This window comes from Symphalangus syndactylus, chromosome 5, assembly GCF_028878055.3.
Source record: "Symphalangus syndactylus isolate Jambi chromosome 5, NHGRI_mSymSyn1-v2.1_pri, whole genome shotgun sequence".
Taxonomy (NCBI): Eukaryota; Metazoa; Chordata; class Mammalia; order Primates; family Hylobatidae; genus Symphalangus; species Symphalangus syndactylus.
In genome coordinates, this window is record NC_072427.2 from 114,904,876 (window position 1) to 114,927,984 (window position 23,109).

At 36.0% G+C, this 23,109-nt stretch overlaps 1 protein-coding gene and 1 long non-coding RNA gene across 2 annotated transcripts in view; one reads left to right on the forward strand and one right to left on the reverse strand.

The window, feature by feature from the left end:
• SAMSN1 (SAM domain, SH3 domain and nuclear localization signals 1) overlaps positions 1-23,109 on the forward strand; it is a 163,367-nt gene that overhangs the window by 111,126 nt on the left and 29,132 nt on the right.
• Positions 6,663-11,891, reverse strand: LOC134736662 (uncharacterized). The gene is made up of 3 exons (XR_010120819.1): positions 11,804-11,891; positions 7,081-7,155; positions 6,663-6,739 (listed from the first exon to the last, which is right to left on the reverse strand). It is a non-coding gene; the product is annotated as an uncharacterized lncRNA (long non-coding RNA).

Sequence of the window (23,109 nt, forward strand, 5' to 3'; positions counted from 1 at the left end):
GGAGAATGATATACATCAAAGTATTTAAAATCTAATGCAGTGAGCCGAGATTGCGCCACTGCACTCCAGGCTGGGCGACAGAGCGAGACTCCATCTCAAAAAAAAAAAAAAAAAAAAGATAGAGTATTTAATAAAGCCTGTATTTTATACTTCGTTAGAGTCATATTTATGACATTAAACTATTTTCAAAATGATACTTTACTCCATCATTACCATTTGGCTTAAGAGCAGTAACTATTATAATACACTTGGAATATTGTTAATCTTGACTTCCTTATTCATAAAATAAAAAAAATTTGAAAAAATATACATCTTTGAACAAAACATATCACAGAAAATGGTCACATTGGAAACACTAAGTTTTGTTGTGAATGAATTCTTATTTTCATTAGACAAATGGTTTCATTCTGTATGAATTTAAAGAGATGTGAGTATAGATGCACAGGTATGTTTTTCATACATTCAATTGGATTCTTTCCTTTTAACATGGAAGTGATATTTTTCCATTTGTAATTATGTCTTAAAATAACTCTTCTTTTCTCATAATTCACATTTATTTTGGTGGGTAATTTTCTTTGCATATTATATGAATAAAGAGCAGTATCTGGCAAGGTGCATGGGCTCACACCTGTAATTCCAGCACTTTGCAGGGCCGAGGCGGGTGAATCACTTGAGTTCAGGAGTTCTAGCCCAGTTTCGGCAACGTGGCAAAACCCCATCTCTACAAAAAATTCAAAAATTACCTGGGCATGGTGGCACGTGCATGTAGTACCAGCTATTCAGGAGGCTGAGGCAGGAAGATTGCTTGAGACCAGGACATTGAGGGCTACATTGGGCTGTGTTCATGCCACTGCACTCCAGCCTGGGCAACAGAGCAAGACCCTTTCTCAAAAAGAAAAAAAATTGGCAGAGGTGGATGCTGTGATAATCCCTACAAATAAAAGGCTCATAGAAAAAGGAGTGCAAATCCTTTCATTTGCTGAAAAGAAATTGTGTCTAGAAAGGGTCTATGTCTGGAAACAGAACCATCAAGAAATTGGTCTGAAATATAGAGAATCACTATCTTCACTGATTAACTACATGCCAGATATTAGTTTACAAAATTTCCTAACCCAGAAACATAAACTCTTCGTACTATACTCTCAGAATTTGTGAAAGGGATTTTCTTGTTTTTGTATTCTTTTTTAATTGTAAATCCTATAGTAGGGTAAAAAGTGACAATATTAAAAATTAAGAAAATATTTAATCATTTAGCTTTTGTTAACTGTCCTTGGTTCTATTTCAAGTGACCTATTGGACAATTCAAATGCAATGCATATTATAACTAATGTTACCACAATTAAAAATGATCAAACTTTTCAACTGAAAATTAATGGAGAAAGATTTTGTTATTAGTATTTTTAAACAGGTCTTACAGTTATGAGAAGGTTCAAAACATTCATGTATATAACATGTAGCAATAGATTTTGAGTCCTATATCAAAAATAATTTATTATTTCCTTATATTCCTAAAACTTATCAATAAACATGTTCATGAATTTAAAAAGAGTAAATCCAAATACATGTTAAAATACAGTTTTACCGTATGTAGTGTTATCATTAGTGCACCCTCTTTTTCATCCTTTATTTCTCTGTTTCTCTATTTTTAGCATAGGTTCTCTCCTTTGAATAGCTCATAATTAAGAGTAGCATTCAAATTTATTGTAAGACATTTATTGTATAGGCTGAGAGGCAGAGACCAGAGATATTCTATAAGAGAAACTGGTAAAGTCTTGCAGAATTATTACAAAAGAAACCCATTGCATGTACTGGAATGTTAATAACTTCTAAGGGTTTTAATGTGTGTCTCAGAACTCTCTATATAGATAAATTCCAAATTAAAAAAGAAATAGGAGAATAATAGTTAAGTATTCTATACTTAGGTTAATTAAAAATAGTCTTGCTTAACATACATGCAAGGTACTGTTATCTTTATTCTTGAATTTTGTTTCTACCTTGGAAACAGGGGCTTGCTCTGTCACCTAGGCGGGAGTTGTGTGGTGCAATCATGGCTAACTGCAGCCTCAACCTCCTGGGTGGGCTCAAGCTACCTCCCATCTCAGCCTCCTGAGTAGCTGGGACCACAGGCGCCATGCCACCAGCCCAGCTAATTTTTTAATTTTTTATAGAGATGAGGTCTCCTTATGTTGCTCAGGCTGGTCTCAAACTCCTATATTTAAGTGATCTTCCCACGTCAAACCACCTCAGCCTTCCAAAGTGCTGGGATTACAGGCATGAGCAACCACAACTGGCTGTTTTACCTTCTTACTACTAGTGCCCACTACTGATAGTGATTTTTAACACTTCTAAGCATATACAGTATTCAGATTTGAAGAGATGTTATTGCATTACACTCTATAAATGCTTAAATTATAGAACATAACAATTTTCCTTGTGTGTTTTTCCAACTAAAATACTTTATTTTCTATATTTATCATTGGTTTATTTTCATGTCAATTGCTGTACTTACAGCTTTTTGTACACCAATTTATTTAACATTTGTAACAACTGTGAGAGAATGACTCTTATTTAGCCTCATACGTAAAGAGCCTAAGGCATAAGGAAGGTCAATTACCTTGAAGAAGACACAGAGTTAGATGAAAAATGAAACTGACATGAAATATGTTAATTTCCAATACTTCTGTTCTTAATATACTGCCATTATAAGCAACAGGACTGTAGATATTATTTCTGTTTCCACCTGAATTGCCAGCTAAAGTTTATGGAGATCAGGGAAACCTTGTCTGTAAGAGCGTCTGTAAGTTTAGAAATCCTCATTCCTGTCTCTGACTACGCAGAAAGTTCATCAAAGAAATCTCTCTAGGTGTCCACACACGTCAATGCCTACAATTGTAAAAAAACTTTCTTTCTTTTCCTTTCTTTCCTTCTTTCCCCTTCCTTCCTTCCTTCCTTCCTTTCTTCCTTCCTTCCTTCCTCCCTTCCTTCCTTCATTTTTTTTTTTTCAGTGTCTCACTCTGTTACCCAGGCTGCAGTGCAGGCACAGTCACCACTCACTGCAGCATCAGCATGCCTGGGCTCATGTGACTCTCCTGCCTCAGCCTCCCGAGTCGCTGGAACCACAGTCCTGCACCACCATGCTCAGCTAATATTTATATTTTTTGTAGACATGGGGGTTTCGCTAGATTGTCCATGATAACAACTTTCTTAATATTCTAATATTTTAAAAAATGACCTAATATTGAAGTAAGCACCACATATCTTCCCTCTGCAGCTAGCATAATACTTTCAACGTAGTAGACTCTCAATAAATATTGGTAAAGTGAATGAAGTTTCTTCAGTCTACTCTAGGGGTGTCTAATCTTTTGGCCTTCCTGGGCCACACTGGAAGAAGAAGAATTTTCTTGGACCACATATGAAATACATTAACACTAAGTATAAATTATGAGCTAAAAACAAACAAATAAAAGAAAAAATCACAAACAAATCTCATAATATTTTAAGAAAGTTTATGAATTTGTGTTGGGCCACATTCAAAGCCATCATGGGCTACAGGGTAATACACCCTTGGTCTACTACATACAGCCTGGTTCAAGTATGGATACTCACTCAAGCTATGTACTTATTTTTTTTTTTTACAGGATTTTGTTCTTTCTTTCTTTCTTTCTTTCTTTCTTTCTTTCTTTCTTTCTTTCTTTCTTTCTTCTTCTTTTTTCATCATTATACTTTAAGTTCTAGGGTACAAGTCCAGGTTTCTTACATATGTATACATGTACCATGTTGGTGTGCTGCACCCATTAACTCATCATTTACATTAGGTATTTCTCTTAATGCTATCCTTCCCCTCTCCCTCAACCCCACGACAGGCCCTGGTGTGTGATGTTCCCCACCCTGTGTCCAAATGTTCTCATTGTTCAATTCCCACCGATGAGTGAGAACATGCGGTGTTTGGTTTTCTGTCCTTGCGATAGTTTGCTCAGAATGATGGTTTCCAGATTCATCCATGTCCCTACAAAGAACATGAACTCATCCTTTTTTATGGCTGCATGGTATTCCATGGTGGATGTGCCATATTTTCTTAATCCAGTCTATCACTGATGGACATTTGGGTTGGTTCCAAGTCTTTGCTATTGTGAATAGTGCTGCAATAAACATACATGTGCATGTGTCTTTATAGTAGCATGATTTATAATCCTTTGAGTATATACCCAGTAATGGGATGGCTGGGTCAAATGGAATTTCTAGTTCTAGATCCTTGAGGAATCGCCACATTGTCTTCCACAGTGGGTGAACTAGTTTACAGTCCCACCAACGGTGTAAAAGTGTTCCTATTTCTCCACATCCTCTCCAGCACCTGTTGTTTCCTGACTTTTTAATGATCGCCATTCTAACTGGTATGAGACAGTATCTCATTGTGGTTTTGATTTGCATTTCTGTGATGGCCAGTGATGATGAGCATTTTTTCATGTGTCTTTTGGCTGCATAAATGTCTTCTTTTGAGAAGTGTCTGTTCATATCCTTTGCCCACTTTGTGATGGGGTTATTTGTTTTTTTCTTGTAAATTTGTTTGAGTTCATTGTAGATTCTGGATATTAGCCCTTTGTCAGATGAGTAGATTGCAAAAATTTTCTCCCATTACGTAGGTCGCCTGTTCACTCTGGTGGTAGTTTCTTTTGCTGTGCAGAAGCTCTTTAATTTAATTAGATTCCATTTGTCAATTTTGGCTTTTGTTGCCATTGCTTTTGGTGTTTTAGACATGAAGTCCTTGCCCATGCCTATGTCCTGAATGGTGTTGCCTAGGTTTTCTTCTAGGATTTTTATGGTTTTAGGTCTAACATGTAAGTCTTTAATCCATCTTGAATTAATTTTTGTATAAGGTGTAAGGAAGGGATCCAGTTTCAGCTTTCTACATATGGCTAGCCAGTTTTGCCACCACAATTTATTAAATAGGAAATCCTTTCCCCATTTCTTGTTTTTGTCAGGTTTGTCAAAGATCAGATAGTTGTAGATATGCGGCATTATTTCTGAGGGCTCTGTTCTGTTCCATTGATCTATGTCTCTGTTTTGGTACCAGTATCATGCTGTTTTGATTACTGTAGCCTTGTAGTATAATTTGAAGTCAGGTAGCATGATGCCTCCAGCTTTGTTCTTTTGGCTTAGGATTGACTTGGCAATGCGGGCTCTTTTTTGGTTCCATATGAACTTTAAAACAGTTTTTTCCAATTTTGTGAAGAAAGTCATTGGTAGCTTGATGGGGATGGCATTGAATCTGTAAATTACCTTGGGCAGTATGGCCATTTTCACGATATTGATTCTTCTTATCCATGAGCATGGAATGTACTTCCATTTGTTTGTATCTTCTTTTATTTCATTGAGCAGTGGTTTGTAGTTCTCCTGGAAGAGGTCCTTCATGTCCTTTGTAAGTTGGATTCCTAGGTATTTTATTCTCTTTGAAGCAATTGTGAATGGGAGTTCACTCATGATTTGGCTCTCTGTTTGTCTGTTATTGGTGTATAAGAATGCTTATGATTTTTGCACATTGATTTTGTGTCCTGAGACTTTACTGAAGTTGCCTATCAGCTTAAGGAGATTTTGGGCTGAGACAATGGGGTTTTCTAGATATACAATCATGTCATCTGCAAACAGGGACAATTTGGCTTCCTCTTTTCTTAATTGAATACCCTTTATTTCTTTCTCCTGCCTGATTGGCCTGGACAGCACTTCCAACACTATTTTGAATAAGAGTGGTGAGAGAGGGCATCCCTGTCTTATTGTTTCTTTGTAGCAAGTCTGTTAATATGTGTGTAAAAATGTTTATGTATAAGTACAACTGTAACTCATTTTAAGTTTTATGTTAAGAACTCTAACATACACAATGTTATGAAAGAGTCCCTTTGTTACCTAAGGGTAGACCTTGGTCCAGGTTAAAGAATATAGAAGAAATTTTGAAAATAGAAAGACATGGATCCCACAAATTAAAGTTAGTGATTGTAATTAGAACATCTTGGCCTTTACTTGGGTGGGATTAATGATTCATGTTAACAAATTTTAGTGGGTTTTTCTTTGAGTAAAGGAGATTCAAGTACCATTGTTATTTTTGAGGGAAACGTTAGAATAATGACAGTTCTGCAAATAGCCTTTTTTTTAACCATTCTTTTTAATCTAAAGTGCATACTAAATGAGACACCATTAGTGTCACAGATGCTAATTTTCACTAGCAATGACTGAAGTGGCATTCTTTCCCATTTGCATTTGATCCTAGCAATGATGAGAGGTGTGAGTTGATTATGAGCTGTTTTCACTGCACTGCCTGCTGTGCAAATTTATGCTCCTAGACAAAGATGACACATAGTTGTGCCATTAAAGAGCTTTCTTCACGGTTTTTTTGTATCAAGACTGCTAAGATACATTTTTAACTCTTATCTAACCAGGTATAAGAAAGAGAAGAAGTATTTATATGCACTGGTGCTTACTGGAGGCCAGGCACCTGTCCAACGTGTTCTTGTCCATTATTATATTTAATCTTCTCAAAACCCCAGGAGATAGACATTATTTTTATTTCCAATTTACAAAGAAGAAAAAAGCTCTGTAGATGCAAAATATTTGTCACAAGTTAAAAGATTTGGGATTTATGGCACAGTTTTTCTGCTTCTAAGCCTGTGTCTCTCTCCTCCTACTCTCTATTACTTCTTCATCTGGGGTACAATTTTTGTTGAATGTTTGCCTTTTCAAGCCGAGTTTTCTGGAATAAAATACGTGGTATAAAATGTAGGTATTATGTTAGATTTACTCTTTTCCCCTTGAAAAAAATGGTGGCTATAAATAAATATTTATTTTAACTTCTAGTTATTACCTCCATCCGCTCCAAAAAGAAAACAAAACAAAAAACCAGATATCTCAAAAGATTGTCTTCATTTTTGTGTTTATGTAGCACTTATAGCATTTTAAAAAGTATTTTTGATAAACTATAATGCAAACATAAAACCAAATAAGACAAGTCAGGAGAAAATGGAGTCTAGAACATGTTAAAATGTATTTCAAGGTTCATCAAGGCTGACTTGAATCTAAGAAGTTGCTACTCACTGTGGTCCTATAGAGCAACAGCACGGGCATTCCAGTAGCTTGTTAGTCATGTGCATTTTCCAGTCTGCCCCAGGCCTATGAAATGAACACATACATTTTAATAAGATACTCAGCAGTTCCGTGAGCACTTTAAATTTGGAAATGATGCTCTAGGTTGATGGTTTTTGGAGCCTAGGCCGAACATTTGAATCACTAAAGGGCTTTAAAAAAAATACTGATGATTGGGTTCCATCCCCAAATATTCTTATTTACCTAATATAAAATGTGACTGGACATCAAGAATTTTTAAAGTTTTCCAACCTGGCAGCACTTTTTTCTACTTTTCAAAAGACTTAAAAGTTAATTCACTAATCCATGCATTCATTCATTCATTTATCCTTCAACACAACAAATGTCTATTAAATGCTTATTATGGACAATACACTGGAGATACCAAGGTGAACAAAAGATCCCATATTTACTGGGGATGACAGACAATAAACAGGATAAGTAAGTTAAATATACAGTGTGCTAGATAATGATAGATGCCAAGAAGAAAGAAAAATTAACAGAAAAGAAGGATTTGAAATATGAAGAACTACAGAAGCCCTGGTGAGAATGGGGCATTCGAGAAAGGACCGGAAGAAAGTGAAGGAGCTGGTCTTGGGATTGGTGAAGGAAACTGTACTGTGGGCAGAGGGAAGAGCAGGTGCAAAGGCCTTGAAATGGGACTGTCTCTGGTGTGTCTGAGAAGCAGTGGGGCAGAGTACACAGCAGGAAGAGCAGCCACAAAGAGCTGGATCACAGAGGGCGTTCGAGGCCATTAAAAGAATTTTACCTAGTGTTGAAAGATTTTTGAGAAGTGACAGAATCTGGCCTCCAGTTTAGTGGGTTTATTTTGGCTTTTGTGTTTCAAATATACTGAAGGGAGTGAGACCAGTTAAGAGACTATTGCAGAAACCAGGCAAGGGATAACTGTGGTTCAGACAAAGGAACGGCCCAGTTGACTTGGATGTTGAGAAGACTCTAAATTTGGGATATATTTGTACTTATTCTATCCATTTGGATATTTATAGGTAACTTACCACATGCAGTCTAAAGATGGCAGACAGAAAGTTTCCACTGTCCTGTCCCCTTCTTGCTTCCAGTTGGTGCTTGCATGATAGAGGAGAAACGGCCTCATTCCATTGTTTACAGTCACCAGAAATTCACCCCTAAATTGATGTCTCACTTTCCAAAGTCTTATTCTTCTTCTTAAACATATAATTTTCCATTGGATTTTATTTTAATTTGTAGTGCACCTTTTAAATAATTCTTAGCCTTGACCACTTCTCTCCAAACAAAGCACTAATTCATTTTAGCTTTTCCATTTTACAGAATATGAATCTGTAATCAAGTTTTATCCCAAGCAGTTAGCAAAAGGTTTGGGGCCAAATGTATTAGCTATACTTGAAAAGCATTCAGATACTATTCAGAAAGATCAGATGAATAGGTAGAGAAGTGACAGAACTGTAGCCTCCCCTTTGTTTGGAAATTTGGATATTGTATTTTATAGGAAGTGTTATAAGGTCACTACCTTGACTACCAAGATGCTGGATTTGTTAAAAATCAATTTAATCAGACACTTATCTCTTTAGTCTTTCTTTGCCTTGCTTTGGAGATAAATGGTTTCAAAATCCCTGAAAACTGTGTTTTTTTTTTGTTTACAATAATGGAATCAAGTCCATGCTTTACATATCTGTTTCCAAATTTATCATTACCAAACTGAGCCGTTTCTCTTCCTTTCTAGTGTTAAAGATTTTGATGAACTTTCAGAAACAAGACATTCATATTAGCTTCTTAGTAGAAAACAAAAATATCCTCCATTAAGAATTGATTAATAATAGCAGAAGATTTTAAACTATCTCTGTTGGTAGATGAAGTGATTCTTGCATAAAAAGAGAGAGGCATTTGTCACCACAGCTGGCTAAGTCTCCCTCCTTCCTTCACTTAGTCTGTATTAGTGTGCTAGAGCTGCCACAACAAAATATCAGAGTCTGAGTGGCTTTAACAACAGGAATCCACTTTCTCACACTTCTGGAGGTTGGAAACCCAAGATCAAGGTGCTGGCAGGGTGGGTTTCACAGAGAGCTTTCAAGGAAGGATCTGCTCTGGGCATTTCTTTTTGACACGTAGATGGCTGCCCTTTTATTGCCTCTTCATCTGTGCCTGTGTGCTCCTGATGTCTCTCTCTGTGTGTCCAAACATCATCTTATAAGGACACCAGTAGGAATGGATTAGGTCCTACCCTAATGGTCACATTTTTTACTTGATTTTCTCTTTAAAGGCTTTATATCCAAATAGAGTCATGGTCTGAGGTACAAGGTGTTAGGGCTTCAAACATACGAATTTGTGGGCATCAATTCAGCTCATAAAACAGTCCTTGAGCTTGTACTAATTGGAAGTGAGGATTAGGTTTTTAGGTGCTTCCTTCCTTCCAATTACTCTAGATCTTTCTCCACTGCCAGTTAACCAATCCCTTCATGCTGCCAGCCCCGTATTTGACTTGACTGCCTTTACCTACACTCTCCAGTCTTTGTTACTCTTTCCTTCCTCCCATCCAAATGTAACTCTGCCACAACCCACTAGACCTCTATTAGGAATCATTTGCAAACTAAAAAGTAAAACATCTGTTTGACCCCCTTGACCCCTGCTTTCTGGCTGCATATTAAAAATAATAGCAAAAACCATGATTACTTTTGCACCAACCTAATATTAAAATCATCTAGGGTGTTTCATAAAAGTACCTGTGTCTGGGCCCTAATTCTAGGTCTTCTGGTTTGGTTGGTAGAGTGAGGCCCGTGTTCCTGATGATCTGACCACTCTCATGCATTTCTGTCTGTGTTTCTGTTAGCCTAAAATGCTCTGTGCTTTTTTTCCAACTCATGAACTCTTATCTATTCGAATTTATAGGTGGACTGTCACTTCCTCAAGAAAGCCTCCATCAATTACCCCAGGGTAGTGTGTTAGGGTCAGTCTAGCGGAGCAGTAGGCAACATGAACTAAAGGTGTAGAGACCTGAGTGTGAATGTCTTACTTTGATCTTTCTTAACCAGGGGACTTTGAACATTTTCTTAAGCCTCTTGAGCCTCATTGTGGTAATCAGGAAAAAGGGAAGTCTTAAAGCATGTCACATAGGGTTGATATGAGAATTAAGAAAATTACCATATGTAAGCTTCCTAGCTGGTAGTACATATCCATTTAATAATCTCTCCCTCTGGTGGCGGGCGCCTGTAATCCCAGCTCCTCGGGAGGCTGAGGCAGGGGAATGACGTGAACCCGGGAGGCGGAGCTTGCAGTGAGCCCAGATCGCGCCACTGCACTCCAGCCTGGGCGACAGCAAGACTCCGTCAAAAAAAAATAAATCTCTCCCTCCTTTCTATTTTCATAGTGCTTGTTCCACATTTCTCTGTTTTTTTTTTTTGTTTGTTTGTTTGTTTTTTGTTGTTGTTGTTTTAACTCATAGTTTTTCAGTATGTGCTCCCAACTAGATTCACCATCAAGAACAGAGGATCAGGGGATGTAGCTGACTCATATTTGTATCCCTGGGATTTTTGTTGAGGATTCAAGAGGGATTGAACTCAGTCTACCTGACTTTCAGATTCCGTGTGCTTTTTAAAACACTTTGGCTACCACTGAAAACACTGATAGTCTAGAACATAGTAGTGATTTCTCAATATATGTATAATGAGTGTGAAATGACTAATGGATAATATTAGTCATCCACAGAAGTAGTCTACTACAGAAGATGGTTTGTAAATGGGTCACTGATAAAGATCTGGATAACACCCACATCAAAACAAAGTAACCATTCCTAGAATCAAAATAATCAAACATTGTAATGTAATCTGCCTTAAAGAAAAAAAGTATCAGCAAAAGGGTGTTGCTTTGCAGACAGCCTAGAAATGTGTGGGAGCGTAGAAATTTGCCACTGTGTCTGCAAATCATGCAAAACAGCTGAAGCAAATATCCCTTTTGGCTGGACAGACTTCTCTTAGGTGAGATGTGTACCTAAGGCTAGGAGAAGAACTTCATGTCTCTAGTCTTAATACCACTTAATTGACTTTACTGTGACCACTACATGAATCAAACAAACTTCCAGCAATGATCTGGTGTCCTGTGTAGGGTTTCTTTCAGGGGAAACAATTTTTTGTTCCGTCAACACGAATATGCATTTTTCTTGGCAGATGAATCTCTCACAGCAAATCAATGCTCGCTTGGTTAGTATTGCCACTTTTGATATCTTATCAGTTTGGTTTATGAATTAGTCACCTTGAAGTTGTGTATTTCTGCAAGTTTAAAAAATAAAGTTCCCGTACTTGTTGAGGTGAGGGCCTGACACTGGACATAGAGACATGTTACCTGACCAATGTATTGGCTTCCTAAAAGGATTGAGCTAAGTTGCTAACTGGCTTCACTTCAGGTACGTTTTCTCTACAAAAGGAAAATGAATACAATTAAATAACTAAGTTTCTTTATTATATTTTTTATAGTTTTAACAGCTTCAACTCCTGGAGTAAGAGTCAAGTCAAATTTACCTTGTATCAAAATCTAAGTAGTGATATGGCATTTGTCTCAGTATTTGGTTAAAAAGAGCAAATTGGAATTTTCTGGGTTTTTTTTTCCCCTGAATACTTTACGTAGTTACAGTTATGCTACTGCTATTTTTAATTAAATGAAAGCGGCTGTGCATGGTGGCTCACACCTGTAATCCCAATGCTTTGGGAGGCTGAAGTGGGAGGATTTCTTGAGAGGATTTCAAGACCAGCCTGGGCAACATAGTGAGACTTTGTCTCTACAAAAAATAAAAAAAAATAAAAATTAGCTGAGCATGGTGGTGCACATCTGTAGTCCAGCTACTCAAGAGGCTGAAGCAGGAGATTGCTTGAGCCTAGGGGTTCAAGGTTGCAGTGAGCTATGATCACATCACCGCACTCCAGTCTTGGCAACCCTGGAGCAAGAGACCCTGTCTCAATAAATAAATAAATAAATAAAAGTAACAAAATATTAAATATATACATTTTGTAATACCTATGATTATAGTTTCTTTACACTGTTAGTTATTACATAGCAATCATCATTGATCTTTTGTTTGATTTGTATGTTAGGACATCTAAAAATTTCAAATTACTTTAAGATTATGACTATCTCACTGTATTTAATTATCAGTTATGAAAAAGTCATTACCAATAAAACAAATGTTTATAACTTTAAAAATACAGTTCCTTCAAAGATAAATATTCTATAATTATTGAACATTACATTATAGGTCAAGGAGTGATTATAAACTGAGTTTATTTTTACCACTACTCTTACATTTCAACTCTGCTATTAACCCCCTCAACAGATTGAAATATTCATCCAACCAAATCCCAGTTTGCTAAAAGGTAAATAAATGTAATTGACAAAAAAAATAGTTATAGGACACTAACATCTCTTCCAAACATCTTAACATGAACTTACTGCTTTATTTTCCCACCCATTCTTCCTCTATTTGGGATTACATACCATATATTTGCCCCCCATAAACATGTCTGTTCTTACTAAGGAAAAAAGTGTTTAAATTCCTAAGACTAGCAGCAGCGGGTGCTGCCTGGGATGGGAATGTTTATAAGCTTTATGATATTAACTGCAGCACTCAACCTCAGGTGGCATAAAGCATGCAAAAAAGAACTTTCTGTCAGTTTTATTATTTCTAAAAAGGTTCCCCTTGAAGCAGAAGAGTGACCTTGCTCTGCTGAGCTGACATATGCCACTGGATTAATGGTTGAGCTCTGCTGGAGGGAAGCTCACGGAAACATTACAACTCCAGAAGCTGGGCTGGCGGTGACCATTAATCAGGGGGCCCAAAATCATGCATCAAACACACTCATTTAAAAGTAGTAAAAATGACTCAAAAAAAAAAAACTTTTTGAGAATTAGCTTATTGTTTATCATTACTTCTGTTCAGGGAGATCGCAGAATGACTAAAATATCCCTTGGGCAGACCTTTAGAAAGGTCACTGTGTACCCAGAGGCCAAGTGAATGCAGAGGACTTTTAAGACTAATGCAAGTAAAAGGGAGTTTTTGTTCCAGATAGTTTGATAGGAAAGTTGGTTAAAAGGATTTTGTTTTCCCAACTTAATTTTTACATCTTTATTTAACCATCATTTCGAAGTAATGGGTACTATAAATGTTTGCCTCTTGGGGATAATTTTATTTTAAAAACTGGAGTGACTGCAATTTAGTAGTGTAAAGATGAGATGGGTAAGCTGTTAGGAAATATTTCAGGAAACTAAAGTTTTGTTAACATACTCAATTATCACATACGTTTAAACGTTTTGGGGCTTCAAAGTACTGCACATTCTTCCATCATGTTAGATAATAAAAAAGTTCCAAGATTTCCTCTCTCTCTGATTATTGAAAAGAAAAAAAAAAGCTTACATCTAAGATCCTGAAAGAAATTGCTCAATTTAACTTAACTAATAATAAGTTACTCTTGGGTTCTCTTTTTTAACTTCTTTGGTGATAAAATTGAATAGACATAATTTCTCTTTTACACTTTTAATAGTTTGTCTTTTAGATTAATGACACTATACAAAATACATATGATAAATCTTATTAACAGTATAACCATTAGAAAAATCAATCACTTATTACAAAAACCAGAATAAATTTGGTATTTTTTGGTTAATGTAGTAAGGTCTATTGAGATCAATATTCAAAGTTATTCTTCTCTTAACTAATAGTTGCTTTTTTAAACCATCATCTTCAATATTACCTTTTGTCTATTTACCATATCCTATACAGCAGTATCATTTAGGCAGAATTATTTATTTGTAGAATTATTTGTTTTTGAAGTTTAGTTATAGAATTAAAATAGTTGAAAATGATGTGACTAGTTAAAATATTATTTAATATTCTATAATAAATAGAAAAATAAAATATGCACAGAAAAGAGAGTTAATTTCCAAACTTATGGAAGAATAATGTATATTTTTTGTAAATTGAGAATTTCGGTCATCCATCCTTTGAATTCCCCTCCTTGTATCAAAGTACCTAGATAAAATTAGTAATGCAAAATTTGCTCAGGGAAATAATTTGAGTAGAGGTGGCAAATGCAATTCCTCTCTTCTTCCCCTAAACACCCACTATCTTCTGTAACCACTGTGGACACAGTTAATCATGACTTTTTAACTCTGAAAGTGGCTTTAGAACGCTTCTCAACACAGCTCTTCATGAAACTTTGACAAACTATCCATGCTGGTGCATGAGTTGAAAACTTTTTGCCAATTTTAGTTTCGAGAGATAGTTCATCCAGACAATGAAAAATCCCAGTGAAATATTCCTGTAACAAATATAAAACATTTTTATAGTGACCTAAATGATTATGTTTACTAGAGACAGTATTTATTTCTCTCCTATAAAAGTTTGGGAGAGAATTATATTAGATACTAGACACATTTTTTTATCATCCAGTGATCCATCTTATACATAGCATATGTTCCACTACCTTTGTTACTTATCATAACTTTAGTAATCATAATCTTTGGATTTGGTCATTATTTCTTTTCTTTTTTTTTTTTTTTCTGAGACAGAGTCTCACTGTCGCCCAGGCTGGAGTGCAGTGGCTCGATCTCGGCTCACTGCAAGCTCTGCCTCCCGGGTTCACACCATTCTCCTGCCTCAGCCTCCCGAGTAGCTGGGACTACAGGTGCTTGCCACCATGCCCGGCTAATTTTTTTGTACTTTTAGTAGGGATGGGGTTTCACCGTGTTAGCCAGGATGGTCTCGAGCTGCTGACCTCGTGATCCGCCTGCCTTGGCCTCCCAAAGTGCTGGGATTACAGGCGTGAGCCACTGCGCCCGGCCAGATTTGGTGATTATTTCTAAAGAGCCTCTTGTTTAACAGTTATACAAATTTACTAATTTTTGAAAATGGTTAGTGAATTCAAATTATATTGATTCCAGCTAATTTTACTCCCAAAATCTGTGATTATTTTAGTGTACCATTCTGTAGACAAACTATAAATTTAGTAGGTATAGGCATAGGCACACAAAATGCCTTTCAGGTACTAAGCAGTCAATACAAATAAGTATTTGTAAATGAATGAATACAAATTTCCAAGTTGACATCTACTATACATTTTAATTTCTTTTATTTTGTATATGAATATAATCTGCTTATAGGAATTGGTTCTATATTTGTGTATCTTTCATTTGAACATGATTCTATTTAGCTCTTATGGTTTGGAATGATTTGGTCCATGGCACTAATATAGTATACATTTCTCTCAGGGTTGATTCTTATTTATTCCTACCGACAGCCTTTACTCTGAGTACTAAGTTGAGCCATAGAAGCCAGTTAGTGTATTTATGCTAAATTACATGATGCAAACCCTTACGGTCTTTAAACATCAACAGACTATTGTCATTAGTTGCAACATGATTAAGTTCTAATTTGTTTTTGTGTAACTGTGAGATGTATGATTTTTGGCATTTAACTTGAAGAGGAATGTGGGATCTGTCATTTGCCATGGTTTTACCCAAGTCTCACAACTGTAGGATTTTTATCCATTGGAGATACAGCATGTAATAACAGGGCAATCAAAATGCACTAAAACGTTCACTAAAATGGCATCAGAAAAGGGTTTCACAAGGGAGGTGAGACTTAATCCTGCCCTCAAAGAATGGGCGGGGTTTGAGTAGGTGGAATAAAAGAAAACCAATATTCCTTGAACAAAAAACAGTAGGAGCAAAAGCTTAGAGATACAAATGAGTTCGTCCACAGTGGCCAGCAAGATCTACTAAATCAGATTGACTAGCATTGCCTGCTCCCATGCAGAATCACACACGCACTGCATGCAGAGTATGAGCTTTATTTTGTTGACTGAGGAAAAACTGTTTAAACACTCTGAGCCTCAGTTCTCATCATCTGTGAACTGGAGAAATTAAAGCCTAACTCAGAGGGGGATTGCGTTTATCTAATGAAACAATTACGGATAAATAGCATGGCATGGAGTTTGGCAGATGGAAAGCTCTCGGTAACAGCCATGGCAATGTGGGGCAAGCTTTACATTTTGGAAAGAAGAATGAGATGATGAGACATGGTACTTTAGATGATTAGAGGGGCAAGAATTTGGGGACAAATCATCTGAAAGTTGTTGCATTGGTTCAGGAATTAGCACACACTTGAGTAAAAGTAATGAAAAAAAAATACCTTCAAGAAAGTTTGGAGAAAGAATTGAACGTACGTATAGGCTGGGAGAATGTGCATTTGTGGTGTGTTACATTTTACATTATGTGTCCAAACTCTCCAAAGAGAGCAATGAGCAAAAACCATTTTCCAATGGGGTGGTAAGGGTTCAGAAGTTGGGCCAAAACAGATCCTCAGGGGAGCAGGACATAAGCACAGAGCCTTTTGTTAGTACATCTGCCTTGCAGCCCAGCGGCAGGCAGAGGATGCCTTATGGGCTGGGGCAGGCATAAAATTGGGTTCCCTGGGGAAATTCTTGAAAATGTTAAGGAAGTGTTAGCATAATGAAAGAATTCCAGGAGGACCAAGAAGTACCATTTATTTATTTTAGTGTTTATTTTAGTGGTACTTATTTATGAGTTTATTAGTTAGAGAAGAAGAGAAAGAAGGAATAGAAAGTGCACAATAACATAATTTTATAGGCGTGAGTAGGCCAAGCAGAAGTTTCACAATAGGGAAAGCAAATTGAGCAGTTCACAGTAGTGCAATCATGGGCACATTTTCTAAAGCTTTTCATTTCCTTTTTAATAGTTTTTTAAAGAATTGATTATACCAATTCTTTGGCCATCTTATTCTTTTTATCTGAAAAAGCAATATTTAAAACATGTAACAGTATTATTTAATTTTAATATTTAAAACATATCAAAATATTATTTAAGAACTCCTTTCAAGTAAAATAGAATAGCATAATTTCTATTCATATCCCAGAAGTGTAGCATGACTTATAGTCTACAGATACAATGTAAATAATAAGAATGAGATATAGTTGTATATTTGAGTCTTTTTTACTCATCAAATTTGTTGCATAAAATAGGCTGGTATGAATAACCACTTTTAGAGGTTATGGATCATTCTGCATTGATTTTTTTTTTTTTTTTTTTTAGTTCTAGTTTCTTTCCTTCAGGTAATCTTTGAGATGGTTTCAATTTGCAGACAACATTTCTAGTGTCACATCAGCTTCTGAAAGCAAATCTTTAGCATGGAAATTTTGACAAAACACTGTAAAACTGTGGTGGAGTCAGAATCTGCACTTCTTGAAGATATTTTGCAGTTGATAGAAAAGTTACTGAACCAGAGAGACAGAGTAGACTAGCTTTTGTTCTTAGAGTCCGGATGTACATTGAAAATATTTAAAGCATTGATATATGTTTGAGCTTTGGGTTGCCTTTATCCCTGGATAAAACGTGAGTGTCGAACACGAGGCTTTACAGCTCTAGTTGTCTTTTAGCCATCAGTTTCCTGATACCTCACAGAAGTGTATTCCACTGGCACCACATCACACTGAGGCAATTCTGATTATTTTAAGAGAGTTAAATTTGTTTCACCTCTTCAAAAGATCTGAGTACCCGAGTTAGTTAGAACAATTAAATCCTCGAGTGCCTTTGGATAAAGGCTGACAAGCTTATTGAGATTTAGCTTTTATTATAGTAGAATATTCATATAAGGGTGTGCTGAAACAGAATTCTGATCTTTGAGTACATTACTAACCAACGTTCTTTGTGCAGTATTTAGAAGAGGTGAGAACTTGTTGCGAGAGTGTGTGTAATTTTTAATTTGCCGGTATATTTCAAAGTACTGCAGATGTGTGACTCACATATGCAAATTTTTTCTTTGAAATAGACTGTGAAACTTTTCCACTAGCACCTTACCCAAATATTAAGTCATGCTGGAGATGAGATTTCATTTAAAGACCCCCAGAGTTAGTGGTTGGCTAAGAAAGAAAATGAGGGTCAAGTTCTTCTTGTTTTGGTCAGAAGCTTGATTCAGATTTCTACATACAGACCTTCTAATTTTCATTCATGTTCATAAACGCAGGCTGGTCAGTATTCTAGGAAACCTAGTTAGTTTCATTCTTTCTATCAAACTAATTTTGCCATAATTTTTATTCTGCTCAGAAAGCAAGCCTCTTGGAAGGAAGACAGGATCTAGATTCTGTAATGGAATGGCATAGGGGAGAGTATATCAGAGTGGAGAATTTTTAAAAAGAAATTTTTTGCAAGTTCTGGTTTCAACAGTTTCCTTATTGAGATGAGCTAGATGATAACTAAGAACACTGCCAGCTTTATATCATGAAGCAATATTCTGTAATAATTAGGATTGTTTTGCAAAACTGGAGAAGTGACTAATAAAAAAAAGAACTCCTTAAGTTCTTTTATATTACTCATTAGATTGCATAGAGACACACATACACACATGTGTTCAAACACCCCAGCTGACCCCAGTTCAGTACTATTTTTGGGTAAGCCAAGTGGACTGTGTAGAAGAAGGTTAACTGCACCATGTGACTGCAGATAGTCTTGAAAACAGCAATCCAAGGGCACACATTTATATCAGAAAGTTAGTTGTACAAAAATGAATTTAGGTAACACAACTTTATTTTCTTCCCTTTCTGTACTTCCAAATAACCATGACCTAAACCATATTATGATTTTTTTAAAACAAATTGATTCCTTATTAAAGTTATGAAACCGGCTGGGCATGGCGGCTCACGCCTGTAATCCCAGCACTTTGGGAGGTCATGGCGGGTGAATTGCCTGAGGTCAGGAGTTCAACACCAGCCTGGCTAACACGGTGAAACCCTGTCTCTACTAAAAATACAAAAAAATTAGCTGGGCGTGGTGGTGCACACCTGTAATCCCAGCTACTCGGGAGGCTGAGGCAGGAGAATCGCTTCAACCCAGGAGGTGAAGTTTGCAGTGAGCCGAGATGGAGCCACTGCACTCCAGCCTGGGTGACAAAGGGAGACTCAGTCTCAAAATAAGTAAATAAATAAATACAGCTAGGAGACCACTAACTTTTATAAATCATTTTAGCTATTATATAGAAATATTTCTTTTGATAACCCAACAATTTATTATGGAACATTTTAAATATATGTAAAAGTAGAGAGTGGTAAAATCTACCCCCATATATCCACAGCCCAGCTAATTATTCAAGAATGGTCAATTGTGTTTCTTCCTCGTACCCACACATTTGCTGCTCCTCACTAGATTATTTCAAATTGTAAATAAGAGAGTAACATTACTTCCTTAACATCAAATAGCTAGTCATTTAAAAAATTTACCCAGTTGTCTTTTGATGTTTTTGGTATAGTGGTTTATTTGATCTATATTAAAACAAGATTCATGGATTATACTTGGATAATATGTTTCTGAAGTCTCTTAGTTTATACTTTAACTCTTTCTTAAAATTTTTTTATATTGATTTGCTGAAGAAGCTGGGTTGTTTTGCTGTGTATTTTCTTGTCTGTATTTTTTCCAACTGACCATATCTTCTTGGTATCATTTAACATGCTCCTCTTTCTCTTTTTTTCTTTAAATGTGGTAGCTAGATACAGAGCATGGTATGATTGCTTTCTTGCTTCCTTTCTTTCTTATAAACAATATTTCATTAGTTGTATTTAATGCTTCCATCACAAAGCACATATTCTGGTTATCTCCTTTTGTGTGATTTTAGTGGCCATTGATGATCATTGCCTGGATCCAACATTGCATTAGGGGTTTGCAAAATGGTAATCTTATTATTTCATCATTTTTAATTGATTAGCTGAAGTATGAACATATATAGAACAATTTCCCCTCATTAACTATTTAGTTGATGAACTATCTAGTTGATGAAATAGGTTTCATACAGGAAAGGCAGATTAAATGTCTAAGTTGTCCCTTTATTTGTTAGTTTTCAGAATATAATTATAACATTTCCCAATGTAACTGATGCATTTTTCTTTTTAGTATCCTTATGAACTCACGAATTTTGACATTAGATGTATTTCAGTATATTGCACTTTTCTCCATTTTACTTTTTCAACTTACACTGTATGCTACAGGTTATTCTGTTGCATATAAAAAGATGTATTTAATTTTTTACAGCTTCATACATTTGCATTGTGTGGATGTACTATATATTATTCAATCAGTATCCTCTTGATGAACATTAGGCTTTATAGCTTTTTGATAATATGAAAGTGCTACAGTGAATATGGAAATGTAAACAATTCATATCCAAATGTATTGCTGGTAAAGACATTTAGAAATGGAATTTTTGGGACAAAGGGCAAATGTATATGTAATTTTGCTAGATACCGCCAAATTTCCCTCTATAGGTATTGTGCCATTTTACAAATGCATTTCTAATTTCATAAGTAAAGACTGGAAACATTTATGTAGAGTATAAAGACTAAATATGATCTAAAGTCAACAGACACAAAGAATTATCTAAAATATATATAGCATTTTTATTTAAGCTCGTCTTCTTTTTGACAGCTTTTCGTTTATATAACTCTATCTTGATAAGAACTTCTGTCATAAGATAATACTTACTAAGTCTAATACATTACAATTATATAATGCAACATTATCAATATTCAAACACATTCTCATTTATTAAGTACTATTATTTAGGAAGCAAGCTTTGTTTCCACATAATTCACCTTGTTATCATAAAACTTGACAAGAACAGAAGTTATAAATGGGTTCATTGTCCAGACCTCATAGTAGACATTAGTCCTTTTTTGTCATAAGCCATAATCTATACATTATAAAACCATCTGAGAAAGTTAGTTACTAACTTTTAAACTAGAGAATAATGAACAAATTTAAATGTTCTTTGAAATATTTAGATTTTCTTCTTAAGGGTGTCTTAACATGGATTGATATGCTCCTATGGCATAAAGCTGTTGAGTAATTAGCAATGAGAAGACTGACAAAAACCCAAAGTAATAGTCCTGTGTCCTTCTTAAACCACGACTCCTAAATCTGCTTTTCTTTATTGATATAATGAGGGGAGAAGTAATTTTAAAAGGTGGTGGCTATTGATTACTTAATGGAAGAAGATAGTGTAGCAAAATGCCGAAGCGAGTCTATTCTGTGCCCTCCTGTGCGACAGGACCCATTATCCCGTTGTGGAACTCACACCCTAACTCTCATTAATATTTAACAGGCTATATGTAGGCTACAAAATTGCCTGGGGCATGGGCTCCAATCAGCCACAGAATGGTTTCAAGTACATAAAAGAGTAATAGATTTCCGTGTGTTCAGATTGTTTATAAGCAGGACAACAATACGCTCAATTCCCTTCTGTGATTGCTGAACAATGAGGCCAGTTGGAAACACCTCCTAGGCAGGTTGGAGTGATTCATATTCTGGGAAGCCACTGTAGGCTAGTAAGTACTACATAAGAAGACTTTGTATTTTCCAGTGTGGTTCTCAGTTTCAGCTTTCGCTTCTGCTTCTCTCACCACAGGCTGAAGGGCTCCTTCAGAAGGGATGGCAAGTCAGCAAAAGGCGTTAGTTGTGTCTAACACAGCTATCATCCTTGGGGCAATATTCTGTATCACGTCGTCTAACAAGCTAACCCCTTGTCAGACGTCAGGGTCTTTTTATTTCAGTTCTTTTAAAAGGGAAACAAAACTCTTTAAAGATAGCTGGTAGGGAGACATAAGAGCTTCTAGGGACTAGGAGACCTTGAAGTTGCCTTTTACTAAAATGGGCTGTGATTTCTGAAAGGACAATATAGCAGGTCCTCCAAAAACATTGTTTTCTCCAACATCATTTTGTTATAATAACATTGATGGAGAAAAAAAAATCAGTTCCTGGCCAGGGTCACTGTCTGTGCAGGGTTTGCACAATCTTCTCATTTCTGTGTGGGTTTCCTCCCACATCCCAAAGAAGTGCATTCCAGATCAATTGGCATTGGCGTGTCCAAATTGTTCCACAATGAGGAGTGTAGATGTGTGCTTCAGTGTGCCCTGCGATGGAACAGCTGTCCAGACTGTTTCCTGCCTTGTGCCCTGTCCAGGGCTGGTTCCTGCCTTGTGCCCTGAGTTGTGGGGATAGGCTCTGGCCACTCACAGCAACCCTGAGCTGGAATAACTGGGGAAATAATTATGTTAATTTTTTAAATTAATTTTTCTTGTATGTATGGATCGCATTTGTTTCAGTGTTTACCATTAGAAATGTTTGGGTCTTTATTTAGAAATCTGATAATGTTTTTGTGATGAGAAAAAATCATAGGAACTTGTTATTTGAACTTGTGATTTCAAGTAGCCTATGGTAAAGTGGATTTTGTTACACCTGGTTTTGCTTAAGGTAGCAATTTCCGAGATCCCATCGACAGCATTAAGGGAGGCCTTGTTGTACAAGGTTTTATAGATTACTGACTCCCATTATTAATTTTCTAAATTACCAGATTATATGTCAGTACCACCAGTTTATTTTTAAAATATGATAAACTTGAAATAAGATAAAGTCCTTTAGAAAGAAAATAGTCTTGGGATTTATGAGTACACAAAGAACCCAACATAAGATATCCACCATCCCAAACAATGCATAAAATTAGATAGTGAGGAAATATCAATTTTTTGACTCAATGACTCTAAAGAATTTTAAAATATGTTTAAGGGATTCATTTATTTTGTCGCATATCAGAAATTATTTATAATTGCCTGCCTAGAATGAGTTGCATAATAAAAATTTAGCTTTGTAAGCAAAACGTATTCAAGGCAACATCTTCTATTAACATACGGAGCTTTTTCTCAAAACCAGTGAATGAAACTGACCCAGAGGTCTCATTGTAATTCTATGTTAAACGTGGAAAAATTCCGTTTTACTCCCAAACTTGGACTGTGCATACTTAAATGCTGCTTTCAATTTATTAATAAGTCTATGTGTGTGCCTTCTTTTTCTGATATCCAGCAGAGAATTTCAAATGATCAAGAGTTGGTAATAGAAAATGCACTTGTGTTCCTTTTTTTTTTTTTTTAACAAACTTGATCTTTT